The 22,017-nt window shown below is 40.2% G+C and overlaps 1 protein-coding gene and 1 pseudogene across 1 annotated transcript in view; one reads left to right on the top strand and one right to left on the bottom strand.

The window, feature by feature from the left end:
- The window catches only part of LOC116738300, a 214,202-nt gene that overhangs the window by 186,186 nt on the left and 5,999 nt on the right, over positions 1-22,017 (bottom strand). The gene's annotated exons all lie outside the window — the stretch shown is intronic.
- On the top strand, positions 12,692-12,889 carry LOC115523311 (annotated as a pseudogene).

Here is a 22,017-nt window from a genome sequence, read left to right as displayed (position 1 = left end):
GTTCACGGGTTCGAGCCTCGTGTTGGGCTCTGTGCTGACATCTCAGAGCCTAGAGCCGGTTTCGTATTCTCCGTCTCCCTCTCTCTTTGCCCCTCCCCCACTCACTCTTTTTCTCTCTCTCTCTCAAAAATAAATAAACATTTAAAAAAAGATAGAACTACCCTAGGATCCAAAAGTTGCACTTCTGGGTACTTATTCAAAGGATACAAAAATACTGATTTGAGGCGATATATGCACCCCGATGTTTATAGCAGCATCATCAACAACAGCCAAATTACGGAAAGAGTCCAGATGTCCCTCAACTGATGAATGGATAATGAAGAGGTGATATGTATACACAATGGAATATTGCTCAGCCATTAAAAAAGAATGAAGTCTTGCCATTTGCAATGACATGGATGGAGCTAAAAAGTATTCTGCTAAGTGAAATACATCAGTCAGGCAATGACAAATACCATATGATTTCACTCATATGTGGAATTTAAGAAACTTCAGAGACGAACATGGGGGAAAGAAAGACAGGGAGGCAAACCAGAAAACAGAGTCTTAACTACAGAGAACAAACTGGGGCTTGCTGGAGGGGAGGTTGGTGGGGGGATGGGTTAAGTGGGAGATGCGTATTAAGGAACGCTCGTTTTGATGAGCACTGGGTATTGTGTGTAAGTGATGAATCATGAAATCCTACCCCTGAAACTGAAAACAAAAGCAAAAACAAAAACAAAGCAAAACAAAAACACACCTAGGTCTCCCAGCTCCAACTAGAATACTAAGCCATTCCTCCCTTAAGTATTAACATTTCCTTGAAGAATGTCTTAAAAATCACCTCAAGTATTCTGGGGTGCCTGAGTGGCTCAGTCGGTTGAGCTTCCAAATTTGGCTCAGGTCATGATCTCACAGCTCCGTGAGTTCGAGCCCCGCATGGGGCTCTGCACTGACGGCTCGGAGCCTGGAGCCTGCTTCGGATTCTGTATCCCCCTCTCTCTCTGTCCCTAACCCACTTGCATTCTGTCTGTCTCTCTCAAAAATAAATAAACATTTTAAAAAAATCACCTCAAGTATTCCACAGAGTGAAATAGAAGCACCTTTTAGCAGTGGCATTCAATAAAAAGTCAAAAAGTGGTCTCTCCTTCACGGAATGAAAAACCGAAATAAGAAGCCATAGCAGTTCATCAAGAAGAGACATTGGTCACCTCCCAGGTGTCCGGAAAGATGGCTTCATTGAGCCTGCAAGGCAACTGCAGCAAGCTGATAAAACACAAGGGCTTTAAGAAACTCCTTTTGATTTATTAAATCAACGGTCCATCAAGTCAAAAATCTCTCTAAAGTAGAATTTGCCATGATAGACTGTAACAATTGTGTGACTTCTGTTCAGGCTTATTTCATTCATGGCATTCTGCATGTAGCCAATAGACTAGAGCAAATCATAAAGGCATGTTGATGCTCACAAAAGAAGTAACTATTGATCAGTGACATGACCTGGTGGGGTGTTAATGCTGGAGTCCTAGGCAAACGCCCCCTGTGGTTCCTTCTGCGAAATTCCACCACCACCAGCTTCCGTGTGAAGGTAACTTTGCTATGCTCCCGTCTTACTCACTGTTTTATTATATTTTGCAATTATATTTTGAGGAAGCCAATGCCCATCTCTCATATGAAATGTGTTTGGTAGTCCGTGACCTAGCAAAGTAACAAACGAGTTAAAATGGCTTAATACCAGGAAAATATTAAGAGTGTTAACTCTGATGATATCGAAAGGTCAGTCCCTCACAATCACAAACTCTAGGACCATTTCTAAGCAGCAAAAAAATAAATAAAAATAAAAATAAAAAAGGAACCATCACAAAAAAAGACTGAAGGAGGGAAAATGGGCCCTAAAACTCCATCTGTTTGAAACTGTATTGGTGACTCACCTCTACCCCCTTGAAACCATTGATCAAGGCTCTTTCTTCCATGGTGCTGCAAGTCATTTGCCAGCAAAGCATATCCTTCATCCCACACTGTTTTTATAAACCAATAGCAAACAAAGACACAAAAAAAAAAAAAACTCACAAAAACAAACAAAAAAAACCCCTCCCTTTCCAGAAATACACCATCTTTCTCTTCACAATATACTAAATTAAAAATAATAATAATAATAATACATTAAATTATTTATTTTAGAAATTTGGCACTTAATAAATCTAATGACTGGTGGTTCCCTTTCCATTTGTTTCTTTCCTGGAGAATTTAGTCATGAACCCAATAAATTAGGGCACAGCAAAATAGGCAAACAGGCCAGCAGGGGTGGGGGCATGGGGAGCTGAATGGCTCAGCTCAGGGTACCGCGAACAGAAGGCAGTGAGGACATCTGTCCAGGAAGGCTATCCAGGGTGGGGTGTCAAAGCCTAGAAGAGCAAGGACAGCCTGGTGCAGGGCAAAGAGTAGCTGGGGCAATGGAAGTGTGGTTACATACAGGGGTGTGATCAAATAAGCAAATATATCCCATATAACTGGAGCTGGGTTTCTCACTGTCAGAGAAGAAAGATACAAATATTGAAATGGAAAAAAAAAATAGAAAGAACTCAATGGTGGTAAGTTGAAATTGAAGGCATTGGTATGAACTTACAGATTTCAATCTATCTGCTAGATAAAGTAAGAAATTGGGGCATCTGAGTGGCTCAGTCAGTTAAGCCTCTAATGGCTCTGGTCATGATCTCACGGCTCATGAGTTCAAGCCCCACACAGGGCTCTGCGTTGGGCTCTCTGCTGTCAGCACAGAGCCTGCTTTGGATCCTCTGTCTCCCTCTCTCTCTGCCCCTCACCCCCTCTCCTGCTTGTACATGCACACACACACTCTCTTTCTCTCTTAAAAAAAAATGGGGGCGCCTGGGTGGCTGAGTCAGTTAAGTGTCCGACTTCGGCTCAGGTCATGTTCTCATAGTTCTTGAGTTTGAGCCCCACATCAGGCTCTGTGCTGACAGTTCAGAACCTGGAGCCTGCTGTGGATTCTGTGTCTCCCTCTCTCTCTGCCCCTCCCCACTCACACTGTCTCTCTCTCCCTCTCTCTCGAAAATAAACACACACACAAATTTTTTTAATAAAACTAAAAATTAAAAAAAATTAAAAAGAAACAAATATATCTGTGCACATATGTTTACTTTCATATACTCTTTAGTTTTACCCTCTGAGATAGTCTGGAAGAAGTGATGCCCCAATAGCAATGAGCACATTTACCATCCAAACCTTGGCTTCTAAATATTCTCACTAGAAGGAACAAGATTCCTTAGAAAAATGACGAATACTAGGATGGGACAGGAAAAGTAGAAGATGAGACCAGAATGTTTTACTATGCTGGAAAGTAAAGAAATGCTCAAAGAATAATGGAGACACATCAAAAGAATATAGAAACAATCAAAGTGGCTCCCACAACAATTTTAGCATCAAAAGAAATATAGTAGTAGATTTTAGTCCATTAAATAAAACAGCAGACCATGAGTCCATGAGTCTATAAAAACATAAACAAATTGGGGCGCCTGGGTGGCGCAGTCAGTTGAGCGTCCGACTTCAGCCAGGTCACGATCTCGCGGTCCGTGAGTTCGAGCCCCGCGTCGGGCTCTGGGCTGATGGCTCGGAGCCTGGAGCCTGTTTCCGATTCTGTGTCTCCCTCTCTCTCTGCCCCTCCCCCGTTCATGCTCTGTCTCTCTCTGTCCCAAAAATGAATAAACGTTGAAAAAAAAAATTAAAAAAAAAAAAAAACATAAACAAGTGAATAACTCAAAATCTGAAGAGGAATGAAATGCTTACACTGTTTTAAAGTACCTCCCCATGAAATACTTACTAGCTACAAAGAGTAACTGTACTGTGAATAAACCTGCAGAAACCACTTTAACCTAGTTATCAAAGTGCACATCAACAGTAATTGGACAGCTCGAAATCCTGCACCTCTGCCGAGATGCGATGAAAAGAAAGCAGCATCACTTTTATAATATTCTTGCCAAAGATGTATTAATTTAATCACAAGGTAAAACTAGACATATCCAAATTGAAGGACATTCCACAAAATAACTGGTCCTTAAGCTTTAAAGGTGTTCAATTTATGAGATTTAAGGAGACTGAAGACTTTCTTAAACCTACAGAGTCTAAAGAGACAGCACAGTTAAATACGTGCATTATTCTAAACTGGATCTTTCTACTAAGATGGGCATTATTGAAATAACTGGGGAAACTTGAATGGGATGGAGGAATGGATGATAGTAATATAGCAATGTTAATTTCCTGATTTTGATGGTTCTCCGGTAAAGTGTCTTTGTTTGTTGGCTATGGAGGTATTCTGGGGTCATGGGGTATGATGTTGACAGCTTGCTTCCAAATGGATTTGGGGGTCCAAAATTCTTTGTACCTGGTAAGAAGATATATTCTTCATTGGGAGTGATAAAAAGCTTGCTAATTTTTGGCTGTTTCTGTGTTTGTCTTCTGATATGCACACCTGAGGACCAACCCGAGTAATATGAATCATATTAAAAATTCAAGCTATTTAGAGGATACCAATGAATCAGTAAACAATAGTAGAAATGTATGGACTGAGGAAGCAGTAAATGGAATCTATAAAATGTAACATACTTTTGCTACTTCAAGATTAAATTATTTTGTTTATTAAGGCTTTTCTTAGAAATTATCTACTTTGAAATTAATTTTCTTAGAAATTAACAAATGAGGGCACCTGGGTGGCTCAGTTAGTTAAGCATCTGACTTCGGCTCAGGTCGTGATCTCATGGTTTGCAGATTTGAGCTCAGCTTCGGGGTCTCTGCTGTCAGCATGGAGCCCACTTCAGATCCTCTGTCCCCCTCTCTCCCTGCCCCTCCTCTGCTTGTGCTCTCTCTCTCTCTCAAATAAACGAACATTAAAAAAAAGAAATTAACAAATGAACTATGAATCAGGTTATAACTATTTGAATTCTGAATGTTTCTTAAGGTATGTAATTTATGCCCATTGTTTCATTATGCGAATTATTTGCAGAATATAAGCCTTTAACAATGTGGTAAAATGAATAGAAGGTTGATAAGTAATATAATTATTCCTCATTAGTTAATTTTCTCAGAGATTGAATATTGAAAAAAAAGAATTCTTTGTCACATCAGATAAAATATTGCTTTTCTTTTCAATTAGGTATCCACTCTTCTGTAGACAATCTACTTGATCCAAATGGATTTTTAAAAATCCAACAGCCCATAGATCTGAGTAGGAGGCATACTCCTGAGCATTAAGTTGACACAGGCACAATCACACCGGCAAGAGTCTAGTGATGAAGATAATTTATATAAAGAATTTGTTTATACACTAATATAAGGCACAGAAGTGTAAGACTTATTCTCAGACGGTGTGGTTTTATAAAAAGAAAGACACTTAATGGAAATTCAAAGTGGTTCCCCAAGTCCAAATTTCATTTACATACTTCTATTTAAAAATTAAGATAAAAATCCTTATATCATTAAGAGAAAAATAACACTCGTCCATTAACAGATGAAAGAACCATCATAAATAATTTTCTTTAAAGTACTTGAGAAATTTATTCCCATCGATTTATCTCAAAATGTGGTCAAAATATTCACCAAAATGTAACAAGTTATATTAGCACACTGGACCAAACCCCTGTTCTATAGGAGGTTAACTTTCAGCTACTTATTCAGAATTCCAAATGCTGTACTCAGCAAAACTCACACACTATTAAAACATTGAACTTACTAAGATAAAATCCTCAAAGTTGTGACAAATCAGATGTCATGAAAGATATTCACAAATACTAGTTGCTATGATTACTGAACTATAGATGGGTTAAGGACTGAATAGAATAAATAAATCAAGACATCAAAATCTAATGCATGATACAGGATGGACTGACTAATCTCTTAAACATGGGAGTTCTTGTGTCCAAAGTCTTGAAGAACTTTACAGCATGGATGCTAACCTTTAGCATCAAACTCCCAACGATATAAGTAGCATTTTCATTTTTTCAGGAAAAAACAATTAAGACACATAATATTTAAAGACAAATACTCATACATTAAATCATCATAACTACAGGATTATTTAGGGGAGGGGTAAAGGCAATAGATCCAATTTTCCCTGTGACAATTCTGGAATATAAATTAACAGAGGAGTTTAAGGCAATCGGGAAAGGCTTAGACATTGTTAAATATTTGAAAGCCCTAGGAAACCACAAAAATGTAGACAGAGCCTATAAATTCCAGAAATCATTTGCAAAAAGGATGGAAGTCAGACCAGGAATGATTACAGCAGCAAATTTGGCTTGGGAGCTCATTTCTGCCTTTTCATGTCTGTAACCACAGCAACAAGCATGGGACCCCAGAACAGAAGAGGTGCTCCTTAAATATGGGTTGAATAAATAAATGAATGAGCCTCAATCTCAAATCTGTTGTCTTTTTCTTTAGAAAAATCAGGACAGAACTTCTCATCCAGTGTCTGACTCAGCAACTGGCATTTCCCCTTCTGCTCATTCCCGAGTTTTGTGCTTTTCTGGACTTACATAAACTCCTCTGGACAGATGGGAGTCCAGAGAGATGACAATATTACAGACAGATGTGAGTTTTATCCCTTGATCATTTAGGGTAAAATATGATTGTTCCAATTTCATTGCCCTTTGAGAACCCAATTTAAAACTTCTGTAATCTTTGTCCTCTCCAAACCAACAGTCAACACTTAATAAAGTGCATTAAAGATTCCGTTTTTACATGATTCATAATGTTAATGAATTCATCAATCCATTATTACACTTCTTTCTGTAAATGTCAAACAGGATGTAGCTGACAGGGTCATGATCATTAAATGTAAGTTCATAGATGTACACACTTGTTCTTGATGGGAGTCATCTATGGACAACTTTTGGCTTTCTGTGCTTCAATTACTTGAATGTCAATCATTGTATATAATATTCACATTACTCTGTCACTATATGTCAAACTTTCCAGACATCTATACATATTTTTATAAATTTAGATGGATATCCTTTAATACTTTGTAAAGTTCCTTTTTCCAAAAATGGTTTCTATTGCTTTGTTTTATTTTAATTTTTTTTTTATATTTACCCTCATTTGAAACTAATGAGTGTTTTCACATAGAGTCTCAGATGGGGTTTCTTGAGGTGGGCCCGAGATAAAGATCCTTACACAAGTGATTTATGGAGGGAGTGTTTCAGAACAAACTTGTACAGATGTGAAGGAAGCAGGATAAGGTGGGAATGAAGCAAAGCAAAGATGTAGTCACAGCTGAAGTCTAGGCTCAGCTTGATCCTACTGGGAGTTTGGAAACAAGAGTAACACACAAAAATTGTCCCACCCTGAGGCAAATGGGCAAGTTGGGCAGCTGTAGCCATTAACAGCTCACACAACAGCAGGGCAGAGGGAACGGAGGGAGGCCTCCCAGTGGGTTTCTTTCTGATATTTAATTTCCCAAAAGAAAATAGAACTTCCTATGGATTGATGGTCTACTTTCATTGTCTTAGTAATATACATATAAATCATGTTTTCTATATGTAAAACATTTTCTGTAAAATAATAAAACTGAAGTAACTTGGTAACCCACCACTGGACAACTAAAGACTGATGAAGCAGATGAAAATAAAATGCGTAAGTGGTGCCTGTACTAAAACCTTAAATTCCAAACAGCCTTATCCTAGGCATTCAGTTCTGGAAATCACATTCCATGAACAACAGCCACCATGGAAATTTCAGATTATGCAACTTTAAAATTTTGAGGTCACAAATGGTGGTAATTCTGTGACTCGAAAGTGAATAGCAGCTTTACCAGCAATGATGGAAATTTCACTTTCACCAGGGTAAGGTCTTCCTTTATTAATCACAATGCACCCACATCAGCAATGGCTCTTCTGAAGAAGTACTGTAAAGGAGAGTGTACTATACTAAATGATCCTAGAGCAACTTGAGAACATAGGTATTAGTTACTTAATTAAACCTTTCCTCCAACATCATAGTGTACCTTTAATTTGTTCTTTCTATGCCCTTTACATTTAGTGTCTTGCAGGTTCCATCATGTTCCATGCCATTCAGTATTTGTTCCTCTTTCATGGAGATAACTATTAAAGAAGGAAGACAACCTCTCAGACGGATCAAGTGGATGGAAGAATCAGAAATCTTTCCCTCTTGTGCTTATGTACACTTACGACTGAGCCCATTATTTGGGGACAGTTCTGTTTGGGCATCAAAGCTACTCCTGGTCTTCCTTATAGCTTTATCAATATGGGGTGATGGATAAAAGCAGAGGCTCTGGAGGTAGGCACATGTCAAACTTAAAGAGCTGCTGTGGCTCTTTCTATTCTCTTTGCTTGTGTATGGAGGTGCTGAGCTAGAGACAGTAAATGAAGATAAAAAAATAAAGCTGTATAGGTTTCGAAAAGGGAGAGGGGAACTAAATGACCACTGCTAGCATACATCTAAGAATAAAATGTGATGCAGTCCTTACAGAGTTTCCTATATGATCTTTTTTTTTAAGTTTACCCATTTATTTATTTAGAGAAACAAATGAGAAAAGGGGGGGGGGGGGGAGAGAACCAGCAGGGGAGGGGCAGAGAGCGAGGGGGACAGAGGATCTGAAGCTGGCTCTGTGCTGACAGCAGAGAGCCCGACACGGGACTGGAACTCGAGAACTGTGAGATCATGACCTGAGCTGAAGTTGGACACTTAACCAACTGAGCTACCCAGGTGCCCTCCTCCTATATGATCTTAAAGACATAGAAATATCCAAATTTTACAGGAGAAGGTAGCCACCACTTTATCTATGAAGAAATGAGTACTGAGTACTATGGGATAGCTACATAGCTTACAATGATCTACAATCCACAATCTGCCGAGATGCCTCAAGTGTTCCAAAACAACTATTAGGGGAGGATTTGAAGTCAGATAAAAGGTGTGCCCTTTTCGTGATTCATGAAGGGTGGAGCTGGAGAAGGATAAGAGCAGACTTGAAATTGGGGTTTGGAAATTTTCTTCTGTAGGCGGTTGGCATCAGTGGGGCACCAAGCCAGGTTCCAAATTCATCTGCTTCCTTATTTCAGAGTCCTTTACTTCAATCTGTTTAATCTGGAATCCAATCTATGACATATCTCCTCGATCCTATATAGTTTTATCTGTCCAAGCCTTGGCTATATTTGGGACAATATTAGGAAGTTCATTAGGACTTTAATTTTGTTTTAGCAATTCATGGGTCACTTTAGAAAGGAGATATCTATAAAGTGTATTTCCCACTCAACATTTGATAACAAATGAGGCACAGAGAGGTTAATGGCTTGTCTGATATCACACAGCTATTTAGTGGGGAGTTGTAAATCACTGCAGAATCTTTGCTCTCTTAACGATTAATTCCTACCGGCAGGCCACACATTAAGCAATTATATTTTCCCTCTGAAGATTCTTTGTCCCAGAAGCACGCTATAATCCAGCAATACCGAATTATTCGTACCATATTTCTTTCTTCTGCATCTGCTTACACCAATTTCTCTTCCTGGAAAGTTCCCTAAACTATCTCTATATCCATGTTCTACATCTCTATATTTCAGTAAGCCTTCTGCAGTAACCCCAAGATGGATTACGGACATTTCACCAGTACCATATTGTATTATACCAACCTATTTATGTGTATTTCTCTCCAATAAGAAGTGCATGTCTTAAATATCTTTATATCCATCAAGTCTAGTACAGTGATTGACAGGAAATAGGTGTTTAATAAATTGTATTGAGTGAATGAATGAGCACAATAATGAATACAAATATGAGTACATAAATAAGCAGTGAAAGAAGCTTCTATGAGAGGGGCGCCTGCATGGCTCAGTTGGTTAAGTATCTGACTCCGTTTCAGCTCAGGTCATGATCTCACAATTTGTGAATTCAAGCCCCACACTGGGCTCTATGCTGACAATGAGGAACCTACCTGGGATTCTCTCTCTCCCTTCCTTCCTGCCCAACCCTCCGTCCGTCCCTCCCTCCCTCCCTCCCTCCCTCTCTCTCTCAAAATAAAAAAATAAACTTTTTTTTTGAGATGCTATTTTTTATTTTTTATTATTATTTTTTTTTCAATATATGACATTTATTGTCAAATTGGTTTCCATACAACACCCAGTGCTCATCCCAAAAGGTGCCCTCCTCAATACCCATCACCCACCCTCCCCTCCCTCCCACCCCCCATCAACCCTCAGTTTGTTCTCAGTTTTTAAATAAATAAACTTTTAAAAAAATTAAAGAAGAAGCTTCTATGAGAGGTTATAGAGGTATTTATAATAGGAGCTGAGAAATGATGACAGTTTATTTCTTATTTCTTAAATAACCAAGAAAGATGCAGGTTAAGTGCTATTTTTGCTTTCCTGTATAATGGAGTCTACAATTACGTTTGCTGCAGAAAAAAGTAGTTACCCTACTGTCAGGTTCTGTCTAGATCCTGAAGAGCCTGGAACCCAAAGTGCCCACCAAAGCTGCTGACGAGCAGGAACATTACTTGATAAGCAAAAGTTGCTCACAGGGAAGTATTTTAGGGAGATAAGAGTAGAATCACTAACTCTTTCCCGTCCCAAGGATAGGAGCACAAAGGAAGGCTGCAATCCAGCAATTCCACCCCGAGATACAGATGCAACAGAAATAAAAACATACATCCACACAAAAACTGGTACACAAATGATATTGCAGCATTATTCATAACGACAAAAGGGGAGAAGACAACCCAAATGTCCAGCAACTGACAAACGGATAAACAAGATGTAGGAATCTATACAATAGAATTATTTGGCCATAAAAAGGAATGAAGTACTGGAACATGCTACCACATGGATGAACCTCGAAAACATTATGCTAAGTGAAAGAAGCCAGTTACAAAAGACCACATATTACATGATGCCATTCACATGAGATGTCCAGAACAGGGAAATCTACAAAGATAGAGTGTAGGTTAGCAGCTGCTTGTGGCTGGTAGGGGTGGAAGGTGATAGGTAAAGAATATGAGGGCTTTTTAAAAAATTTTTTTTAACATTTATTTATTTTTGAGAGAGACAGAGACAGAGTGTGAGCGGGGGAGGGGCAGAGAGAGAAGGAGACACAGAATCTGAAGCAGGCTCCAGGCTCTGAGCTGTCAGCACAGAGCCTGACGCGGGGCTCAAACTCACAAACTGCAAGATCGTAACCTGAGCTGAAGTCGGACACCCAACCGATGGAGCCATGCAGGCGCCCCAAGGATATGAGGGCTTTTTAAGGTTATTTATTTATTTTTGAGAGAGAGAGACTGTGAGTGAGGGAGGGGCAGAGAGACAGGGAGACAGAGAGAACTGAGGGTTGTTTTTTTTTTTAAAGAGATGACGAAAATGTACTAAAATTGGGGCGATTGCACATATCTGTGATGTACTAATAACCATTAAAGTGAACACTTTAATTTTTTAATCATTTTTAGAGACAGAGAGAGAGTGTGTATACAAGCAGGAGAGAGGAGTAGAGGGAGAGAGTGAGAGAGAATCTTAAGCAGGCAACACAGACTGATGTGGGACTTGATCCCACAACCCTGGGATCATGACCTGAGCTGAAAGCAAGAGTTGGACACTCAACAGACTAAGCCACTCAGGTGCCCCTAAAGTGTACACTTTAAGTTGTAAATTGTATCGTGTTTAAATTATGCCTCAATGAAGCTGTTAAAAAGTGACAAAGAAAAAGAGAGAGAGAAGAGAGAGAGAGGTTGAAAACATCTCAGACTATAGGCTGCCATCAGAATCCTCCCAGCATGTTAACAAGATTCATTTCAGGTATTTGCTAAAGATGTCCCAGTCTCTTACCCTCATTTCTACCTTGCACACTTCCAAGGCCCCAACCACAGCTCACTAACACTCAGCCTGTTTTTAGCCAACTATCACATCATGAACTCTTCTTTCGTGTGTGTGAGTGTGTGTGTGTGTGTGTGTGTGTGTGTGTGTGTGTGTATGATAACCAGCTGAGCCAGATAAAAAGTCCTTGTCTGTGCCACATCCACAGTTTCAATACCAAAGCACCATTTATTGAATGCCCATCATGTGCCCAGCACTCGGCATCTGTCATCACTAAGCCTCATAACAACCCCAGGAGGTAGGCTGCATTACTTCATTTCACAGAGGAAGATGTGAGACCAAGCCTCGCTAATTGCATGGTATCACTATGTGGGAACTGACAGACCCAGGTTGAAGATGTGTGTGATTCGCAGTATCTGTGCTCTATTTACAATTCGTGTCCTCAAAGTCTAGAATGGATCAGAAATAAAACTAGCCCAAGAGAGGTAATAAAGAAGGAGAGTATGGAACGGCTGATAAAGACAAATAACCTGATTGGTGTTCCAGAGTGGAATAGTGATATGAGGATTCTGGTTTAAAATCCTGCCCTAATGGCCTGGACAATGACAAAGAGTTCTCCTGGGTCTGTGCCTACTCAACCTGTCTGCTTGGTGAGAGAGCCTTTAAATCTTGTTCTAGCTGAGCAAGCAATAGCATACTCTCAAGTCAGTTTCTTTTGTAAAAGAGCTATGCTTTTGCTCCTAATTCTAGTCGTCAGTCCTATTCCAGCAGGACTCGGTGCATCTTAAAGCCACATGAACTTTCCTGTGTAAAAACGTCAGACTGCGGGAGTGGAGTGGTCGCCAGAGATGCCCGACGGTCTGTTCTGAGGAGTGGCCAGCAGCACAATGGAGGGCACGAGGGACCACTGACACCTGAGACAGACTACAGATCAGCACGTACCAGAGGTGGAAATCCAAGTCAAACACAGAAGGACAGCCTCGCTGAGCAACCAAGAGTGTCAGTGTGCCCAAGGCGATCTCAGCCGCAGCACGTACCTGTGGTGGAGACAGGCATTCTTCGCTGAGACACCAAGAGGTGGTTAAAGCAATCCAGGCAGCCGATGTCCCAGTGACAGACCAGCTGACAATGTGCCAATGTATTTGATTCAGCTAATGTAATAAAAATATTATCCATGAAACATAAGTAAATAAAATATCAGATTGCTTTTATGTCTTACACCATCAACTGTGGTATGTAGACATCAGAGGCACCACTGAAGTTTGACTCGTTAATCTACGTCCTGTTATTTTTACGTGAGGATGTCTGAGGGTGCTGTTTTTCTGCTACTTCTCACGCTCCTTTCTCCTCTTCCTTGGTGCACTTTTATCTAGACATCATCCTCCATCCACCCCCCTTTGGCCATTTTGAAAGCACATTGGCCAGTCTCTTGTCATGTGGTCCTTCATGAAATGCAAACTCCTTCTTCCTTGTAATATTTTAGAATACTAAATTCAGGTCCAGTAAATCAAACCCAGCTTTGCTACCATCAAATGGCGGGTGGTTGTTCATTTTCCCGTTTTCCTTTCTCCCCTGAAGTCAGTAACTTCAACTATCAGAAAATAAGAAAAGACTCCCTCCACATAAAGGAGAGTAAGCATGCAGACCAAAAGATTAAAAGGCTGGCGTAAGGACACACAGAAGAGGAAGCAGGGATCTCTGGAAGCTTAAGCTGGCACAGACTTACTGGGAAATGCCTGCCAGACTAACCTTTATTAGATAAGTGTGGCTGGCGTGGCACTTTTGGACTTTAACAGAGCGTATGACTAAGACTCTCGTGACACTTTTATGGACGAGCTATATTGGATTAGATAAGAACCTAATTGGATATAGCCATACCCGGCTGGACAGTCCTAATAAAAATATTATAACTGATGGGTACTTAGTAGCTTTGTCCTCACGAACTTACATAAAGATGTCCAAGGCAAGCATAGCAAATTCAGAGTGACTGCAAAGAATATTGCACGTTAAGTATGACTTTAAAATGATTTCGGTAGAGTGGATAGTAACTCAATGTTATCAGAATAATTTTTAATTGGTTATGTTCTATATGTCAAGTTAGCAAAGGATAAGTCACATATATATATGTGTATATATACACACATATATACATAAAAGATTGAATATATTACAGTATTACAGTACGTTTGTATTCTGGAAAAAATGTCCTATAAGAAATCGTGCAACATTTACATCCTCATCATGACCACTTGGACCCATAGTGTCCACTGTGGTGCCCACCAGCTACATGTGGCCAGCGAGCACTTGAAATGTGTGTGCTCTGAATTGAGATGTGCTGTGAGCATAATATCCACAACAAACTTCGAAGACAAAGTGTAAAAAAGGATGTCAAATATCTCATTAATAATTTTTATACGGGGGGGGGGGGTGCCTGGGGCGCTCAGTCAGTTAAGCATCCGACTCTTGATTTCACTCAGGTCATGATCTCGCAGTTCATGGTGTTGAGTCCTGTGTCGGGCTCTGTGCTGACAGAATGGAGCCTGCTTGGGACTCTCTCTCTCTCTGTCTCTCTCTCTCTCTCTCTGCCTCTCCCCAGCTCACTTGTACCCACACAAAAAAAAACTTAAATATTTTTTATACTGATTACATGTTGAAATGATAATATTTCACATATATTAAGTAACAGAAAATGTTACTAAAATTAAGTTCACTTGTTCCTTTTTCTTTTTAATATGGCTACAGAAAAGTTTGTAGTTCTCTATGTAGTTTGCATTATATTTCTACTGCCTGCACAAATTTAGGCCAGCATGGCAAATTTCATTGTGTTCTTTTCCTGGTTTGTACTAGTCACCCAAAAAGCCCTAGATTCCTAGCACATCCCTCACCCTTCATCAGCCTTGAATATCCCCCAATCCAAACACCCTCCACAAATCCTGAATCTCTTTCATTGTGCCTTGTGGAACCAATGGCCCATCGTTAGCCTGTTAGCCAAATTCCCCTATCCCTCGCCTCTTCTTTGCACATTTCCTTCCCCTTCTTACTCTAATTCAGTGGTTCTAAAACACATCTGTGCATTAGAATCATGTTGGGGATTTTAAATGAATCAATGCCCAGGACTCATTTTCAGAATGTTCAATCAGAACCTTTGCCATGGGGATAAAGCTTCTGAATGTTTTAAGAGCTCACCCAAGTGGTTCTAATGCGCAGCTGGGATTGAGAACTACCCATTAAACCAGTGTCAACCTCCCACCTACTCCAACCCCACGTCTGTACTGGTGAACATGGCCGGAGAAAAACACACAGCATGCTGACTAGTCTCCGTAGCCTACCCTAACGTGGATTTAAAGCTGTCCAGCACTCCTACAATGTTTCCCTTGTCCGTGCACTATCTTTTATCTGCTAGAGAAATATCCTTTTTCCCCATCCTCACTCTCAGCCCATGACCTTGCTGCCTAGTTAGGCAAAAACATGGAAGAATTACTAACAACCTTCCACAAGATCCCTCCACCGCATCTAGCCTCCGTCCATATATATTCTGCCTTTCCCCATTACTATAGCTCAGGCTGTCCAACAGAACTTTCTGCGATAATAAGAATGTTCTAGGCTGGCGCTGTCCAGTAATGTAATCACTGGCCACTAAGGGGATCTGGCAACCAAAGCCTATAGGCCACAGTTCAGAAAATCAGATATTTAGGTGTGAGAAGAGAAGAGGCACCTAAGGGAATGCTGGAGAAGTGTTTTAAAACTTCTGAAGGGGTGTCCTGTGGATGAAAGTGGAGTCACTCTTTGCATTTAGCTTTACTCCGCGTGGCAGAAATTGGACTAAAAATCGGAAGTAAAGAGAAGGTAAATTGTAATTAATTAATTTATTATTTATGTATAATTAATATGCGGCCTTCTACTGGTTTCAGGCGTATAACATAATGATTCAACATTTGTATACATTTCTCAGTGCTCATCACGATAAATGTACTCTTAATCCCCTTTACCTTTTTTCATCCATCCCCCTACCCACCTCCCCTCTGGCAACCATCAATTTGTTGTCTGTATTTAAGAGTCTGGTTTTTTTGTCTCTTTTCTTTGTTTTGTTTCTTAAATTCCACACAGGAGTGAAATCATATGGTATCTGACTTTCTCTGATTTATTTCACTTAGCATTATGCCCCCTAAGGCCATCCCTGTTGTCACAAATGGCAAGGTCTCATCCTTTTTTATGGCTGAGTCATATTCTATCATATATAGGTATAGATGATATATTTATCCACTCATCTGTGGCTGGACACGTGAGTTGTTTCCATATCTTGGCTTTTGCAAATAAATGCTGCAATAAATAGAAGGGTGTAGCTATCTTTTTGAATTAGCGTTGACATTTTCTTTACATAAATATACAGTAGTAGAATTACTGGATCATATGGTATTCTATTTTTAGTTTTTTGAAGAATCCCACCAAAGTGCATGAGGCTTCCTTTTTTTCTACCTCCTCCCCAACACTTAATGTGTCTTTTTTATTTTGGCCATTCTGATAGGTGTGAGGTGATATCTCATTGTGGTTTTGATCTGCTCATTTCCTTGATTAGTGATGTTGAGCATCTTTTCATGTGTCTGTTGGTCATTTGTATGTCTTCTTGGAAAAACTGCCTATTCTTGGAAAAAATGTCCTCTGCCCATTTTTAATTGGATTATTTGTAGTAATCCAATTATTTGGATAGTAACGCCTTATTGGATATATCATCTGCAAATATCTTCTCTCGTTCTTCAGGTGGCTTGTCATCTTGTTGGTGGTTTCCTTCACTGTGGAAAGGTTTTTTATTTTGGTGTAATCCCAATAGCTTAGTTGTGCTTTTGTTTCCCTTGCCTGAGGAGACATATCTAGAAAAATGTTTCTACTGCCAATGTCAAAAAAATTATAGCCTGTGTTTTCTTCCAGGATTTATACGATTTCAAGTCTCACATTTAGGTCTTTAATCCATTTTGAGTTTATTTTTGTGTGTGGTGTATAATAAAGTGGTCCAGTTTCATTCTTTTGCATGTAGCTTCCCGTTTTCCCAGCTCCATTTGTTGAAGAGACTGTCTTTTCCCCATTGTATATTCTTGCCTCTTTTTTCACAGAAAAGGTAACTTTTAGCTTGATTTAACAACAAAAACATCCTAGTGAAATTTTTATGTTTCCTGAAGACAGCTCCTAATAACATAATAAGAAGGCAGAAACCAAATAATTGTCTCAAGAATACTGCAGGTGAGAGACCTCCATTCGTTGGAGGATCAAACAGGTGATTTCCACGTTGGGCTGCAACTCCCAAGTTTTTATTGTTTTTCATTTTTACGTTATTTATTTTTTTTTAATGTTTATTTATTTTTGAGAGAGAGAGAGACAGAGACAAAGCATGAGCAGGAGAGGGGCAGAGAGAGAGAGAGGGAGACACAGAATCCAAAGCAGGCTCCAGGCTCTGAGCTGTCAGCACAGAGCCCAAGGCGGGGCTCAAACTCACTAGTCATGAGATCATGACCTGAACCAAAGTTGGATGCTCAACTGACTGAGCCACCAAGGCATCCTTATTGTTTTCTATTTTTTAAGTTTATTTATTTATTTTTGAGAGAGAGAGAGAGAGAGTCAGGGAGAGAGGGAGAGAGAGAGGATCCCAAACAGGCTCTGCACTGATAGCACAGAGCCTGATGCAGGGCTTGAACTTACAGACCATGAGATCATGACGTGAGCCAACCAAAAGTTGGACGCTTAACCAACTGAGCCACCCAGATGCCCCAGCAACTCCCAAGTTTTTAGAAAGATAAACCAAGTTTAGATGAGGAAAAATACCACGACTTTATAAAGTATGGTTGGCCTCCGTGCCTCGCTGCTTTCATGACTCAGGTCTGGCGAGATGGCCAGACGTGAGGAAATGAGAATGAGAAGTCAGGGGCACCAGGGCCAAGCTTTGCCCCTAAGGAGTCAGAGGACCGGATGCAAGTTACCCCACTTCTCTGGCGTGCCAATAAGCCCTCAACAGAGGAAGGCTTGGCCTGGATGAGCCCTACGTCCACTTCAGCTCTAAACACTATAATTCTGTGTTCTTTTTCAACTTATAGGCACTGAAAAAAGGGCTGGAGATGAATGGGTGAAGTGGTCACAGGATAGTACAAGATGAGGGAGGGGGCACCTGGCATGCTCAGAGTAAAGGAAAACCAGGCTAAATCAGATTCTTCCTTCCCAGATAAATGAAAGATAAGGTTCCTCAGGGCCAGCCGGCCAACATCTTCCCTTCAAGTGTGTGGAAGATGAGAGAGCGCCAAGCTTGAAAAATCAGGATGAAATTGCTACTTATACACAGAACTGCGTCTCAATCCCAAGGGATGAATAAAGCCCAAGGTTGTGCTGTTGTGGTTCATGGAGACTAAAGCGTACACTGAGTGATCACCACTGAAGACTGATTTCAAAAAAACGTAAGCCTAGGAGCGAATGCACCTCACTGTGCATGCTGGAGCTCCTTCGTCTCGACTGAAAGAATCTCTCATGGATGTTGTCTAGGTGTTAAATTATGGAGACTAATGAGACAGTATTAAGAACTTGAGTTACTCCAGCTGTTCCTAATATATCGGTCTACATTCTTCTATTTTTTTTTAAAAAAAAAAGTTTATTTTGAGAGAAAGGAAAAGCAGAGAAGGGGCAGAGACAGAGGAAGACAGAAAACTCCAAGTAGGTTCCGTGCGGTCAGCACAGAGACTGATGCAGCGCTTGATCTCACCAACCTGGAGACCATGACCTGAACCCACATCAAGAGTCAGACGCTAAAACCGACTAAGCCACCCAGGCGCCCCTACCTTCTTCTAGATATAACCTGCGTATGGCTTTTGGCCTTGTTTAGACATTTGGGTGGAAAAGCACCAAACAATGTTGATAGGATCTGAGTAAAAAAAAGAAAAAGTATTTCCCAGTATCACCCAGATAGGTGATGCCAAAACGCTCCAATGGAGTTTAAGCAAATCTATGACTTGCTTCCTTCCTTAGGCCAAAATTAGTACTAAAAACTTGACATTTTCTAAGATTTAGGTCAGGGTTGAGGCCAGGGCTCTAGAATCATCTGAAAACCAAGACTCGTGTCTTCACCGTTTCCTCTGTTTATTTCCATCTCATTTTATTCTTCCTCTGTGAAAGGAACTGACCTGCCTTGTTCCCCTTTTGATTTAGTCAGTATCTCTCACCAGGCTTCACAGACTCACCAGAACAAGGTGGTTATCTGGACCCTTGGCTCTGTGAAGTTTAGATAACAGAATCAATTTTTACCAGATAGTTGGAAAACAGAAATGACAACATTCCTTTCCAGACTGGGCTCCCTAAACCTTTTCATGATTTTTCTTTTTGGTACAATAATGAGGGCTGACGGGGCCTCTTGACACCATTAGCAGTAAATGAATTTTTCAATAAAGACTAACAGAGAAAAAGTATGGGAATTTGGATTTTTTTTTTTTTTGACCCAGAGAGCTATATCTCCTTATGTCTTTACTTTCCATGTATACTCTATGGGAAATTTCAGCAAAAGCTTCTTAAAATTAATCCAATAGCTGTCTCCTTCAATTCTCTTTCCTGAAAGTCTTCACTCATCTATGGAGAGGTCCTGGCCACTTCTTAAGGGCTCCTATCCAGGAGTATTAAAGGCAGCGCAGTGAACTCAGGTTTTATCCTGAGGCATATCTTTGTAAACTTAGCAATACTTCCTTCTTTTTACATGAGGAAATTTAAAGCGAAGCAGGCTCAAATGTGAATTGGATTCTGTCCTATTTCTCCCCCAAACTGGGAAGACACTGGTCATATACTCGCACATTCGTATTATAAATATTCAAAGGCTCTAATCCGGTCTCCTCCATATAACACACATTTTAACTCCTACTTTAAAATTCCAGAATGCTTTTTTTTTTTTTGGCATCTCTTATGCCCTACTTTACAACGTCTGTCAGCCTAGTATTTCTACTTTCTTCTTTTATTAATCTATCTTCAAGGTCATGTGTGGAAACACCTTTCAGTGGAAAGAACCCATCCACTTTGACAAAAACGTACACTATAAACCTTCATTACTGCAAGGATCTTAAAAAAAATTCCAAAAAAAAAAAAATGCCTTCAAAGCAGAGTTCCCTAAAATTTGCTTGGGGCAACACTGGTCCCAGGAGTTGATGCAGTAAACAAAAACAAAAACAGGGGAGCAAGGGGGATGCTGTACAAAGAGCTACAAAATTCAAAAAGCAATAAAATTCCAATTGTACAGCAGCATTTTGAAGGGTGGTAGACATTCTAAAGTAAAAATATATATTTAAGTTTGTGTAATTGCATATTTCTCAAACTTCTTTGATTATGGAACTACTTTCATGTATGTATTTAACACTTAGTAACATACTGCTGTACTAGGGTTCCACGGTACACAGTTTGGAAATTGTGCTAAAAGACGTTACTCTTCCATTTTTCAAGAATTATTATTCTAGCTCATTCATGTATTGGAAAATAACCTTGCGATATAAATATAACTCATTTCTTCTTCACACTGTATTCACAGGAGTATTTATGGTTCATCTCCCAAATACCAAATCTCTGAGTGACTATTTGGCTGTTACAAGTAAACACAAAACATCTCTGCTTTTTTGTAATATTATGGTAACTTCATCTGAACAGTTCTTGGCTCATGTGCTGGGGACAGGCCATCAGTCATCCCAGACAATTGCCACACTCACATGGCCAATATTCATCTCTCATTTGCCACTCTTCAGTCTTCATATACCATATTCAAGTTACTGCCTATTTTATGTACTTCTGATACCTACATCCAAACAAACTAAAAGTCATATTTATTATTTCCCTCACTAAAAAAAAAAAAAAAAATGTAATTAATGGTGTCCAGGTGAGACAGAACAGAGTACAAATCCTTCCTCCTCTTTGAGGGAGGGAGGGAGGGAGGGAAGGAGGGGGAGAGAGAGAGAGAAAGAGAGAGAGAGAGCAGGCACAAGGGAGGTAGGGACAGAGAGAGAGGGAGAGAGAGAATCCCAAGCAGGCTCTGTGCTAACAGTGCACAGAGCCTGATGTGGGGCTTGAACCCACAAACTGTGAGACCATGACCTGAGCTGAAACCAAGAGCCAGACGTTTAACCAACTGAGCCACCCAGGTGTCTCTGACCCTTTCTGGTTCTGTTAACCTCGGTCACCTCCTCGTCTGTGACATGGGAGGTTAACCCAACCCAACTCACAAGTATTCAGTGAGATCCTGCATGTAAATTCCTCAGCCTGGCACACAATAATCCTTTGTTCTTATTAGTAATGAAGTGTCCTACAATGATTTTTCACAAACTTTTTACAGATTTCATCCGTGGTCATCCCTGAAACTTCTGGCAATTCTCCCTATTTTTCCCAATCGATTCCAACTTTTTCACCCTCCAAATTTCCCTACACCTTACCCACTGACCAACCTTTTTCTAGAAATAATTAGAAAATTCCAGACTGATTAGGAACCTGTAGTGAGCAGTATTAGCCCACTGCTGCCCATTCCAGCTGACCTAAATTCCTCGCTCCTCAAACATTAACATGTTCCCCCCACACCTCAGTCCCAATTACCAGCCCCATCATGAACCTTCTAGATGTATTTACATGGTTCTTCCTTAGAATATCCTCCCTCTCACCCCCTTTTCTTTTCTTTTTATTGTTAGTATCAAATCCCCTGCAAAAAAAACCCTCTTCCTGATGTCCCTGATTAACCCTTTCCTTTTTTTAAGCTTATTTGTCTGAGAGACAGAGAGCATGAATGGGGGTGGGGCAGAGAGAGAGAGAGGGAGAGAGAGAATCACAAGCAGGCTCCACACTGTCAGCAAGGACCCCGATGTGGGGTTCGAACGCATGAACTGCGAGATCAACCTGGGCCCAAATCAAGAATGGGACTCTTAACCGACTGAGCCATCCAGGCGTCCCCGATCAACCCTTTCAAGGGCTATAGATTTATGACTCTAATTTTCTTCTGACACATTCATATATATACACACACAGACGTTATACCAAGTTGTACTTCCTGATGTTAAGTTTCCCACTCTACTATGCCTGTTATTTTTTTTAAGTTGAGATGTAATCGACATATAACAATGTATTAGTGTTAAGTGTACAACCTGAGGATATATGTATATATTGTGAAACTGATTACCACGGTAAGTTTAGTTAACATCCCTCACTACCATAATTACATTTTTTT

The sequence above is a fragment of the Lynx canadensis genome, chromosome C2 (assembly GCF_007474595.2).
Source record: "Lynx canadensis isolate LIC74 chromosome C2, mLynCan4.pri.v2, whole genome shotgun sequence".
Taxonomy (NCBI): Eukaryota; Metazoa; Chordata; class Mammalia; order Carnivora; family Felidae; genus Lynx; species Lynx canadensis.
This window is presented reverse-complemented; position numbering and strand designations above follow the sequence as displayed.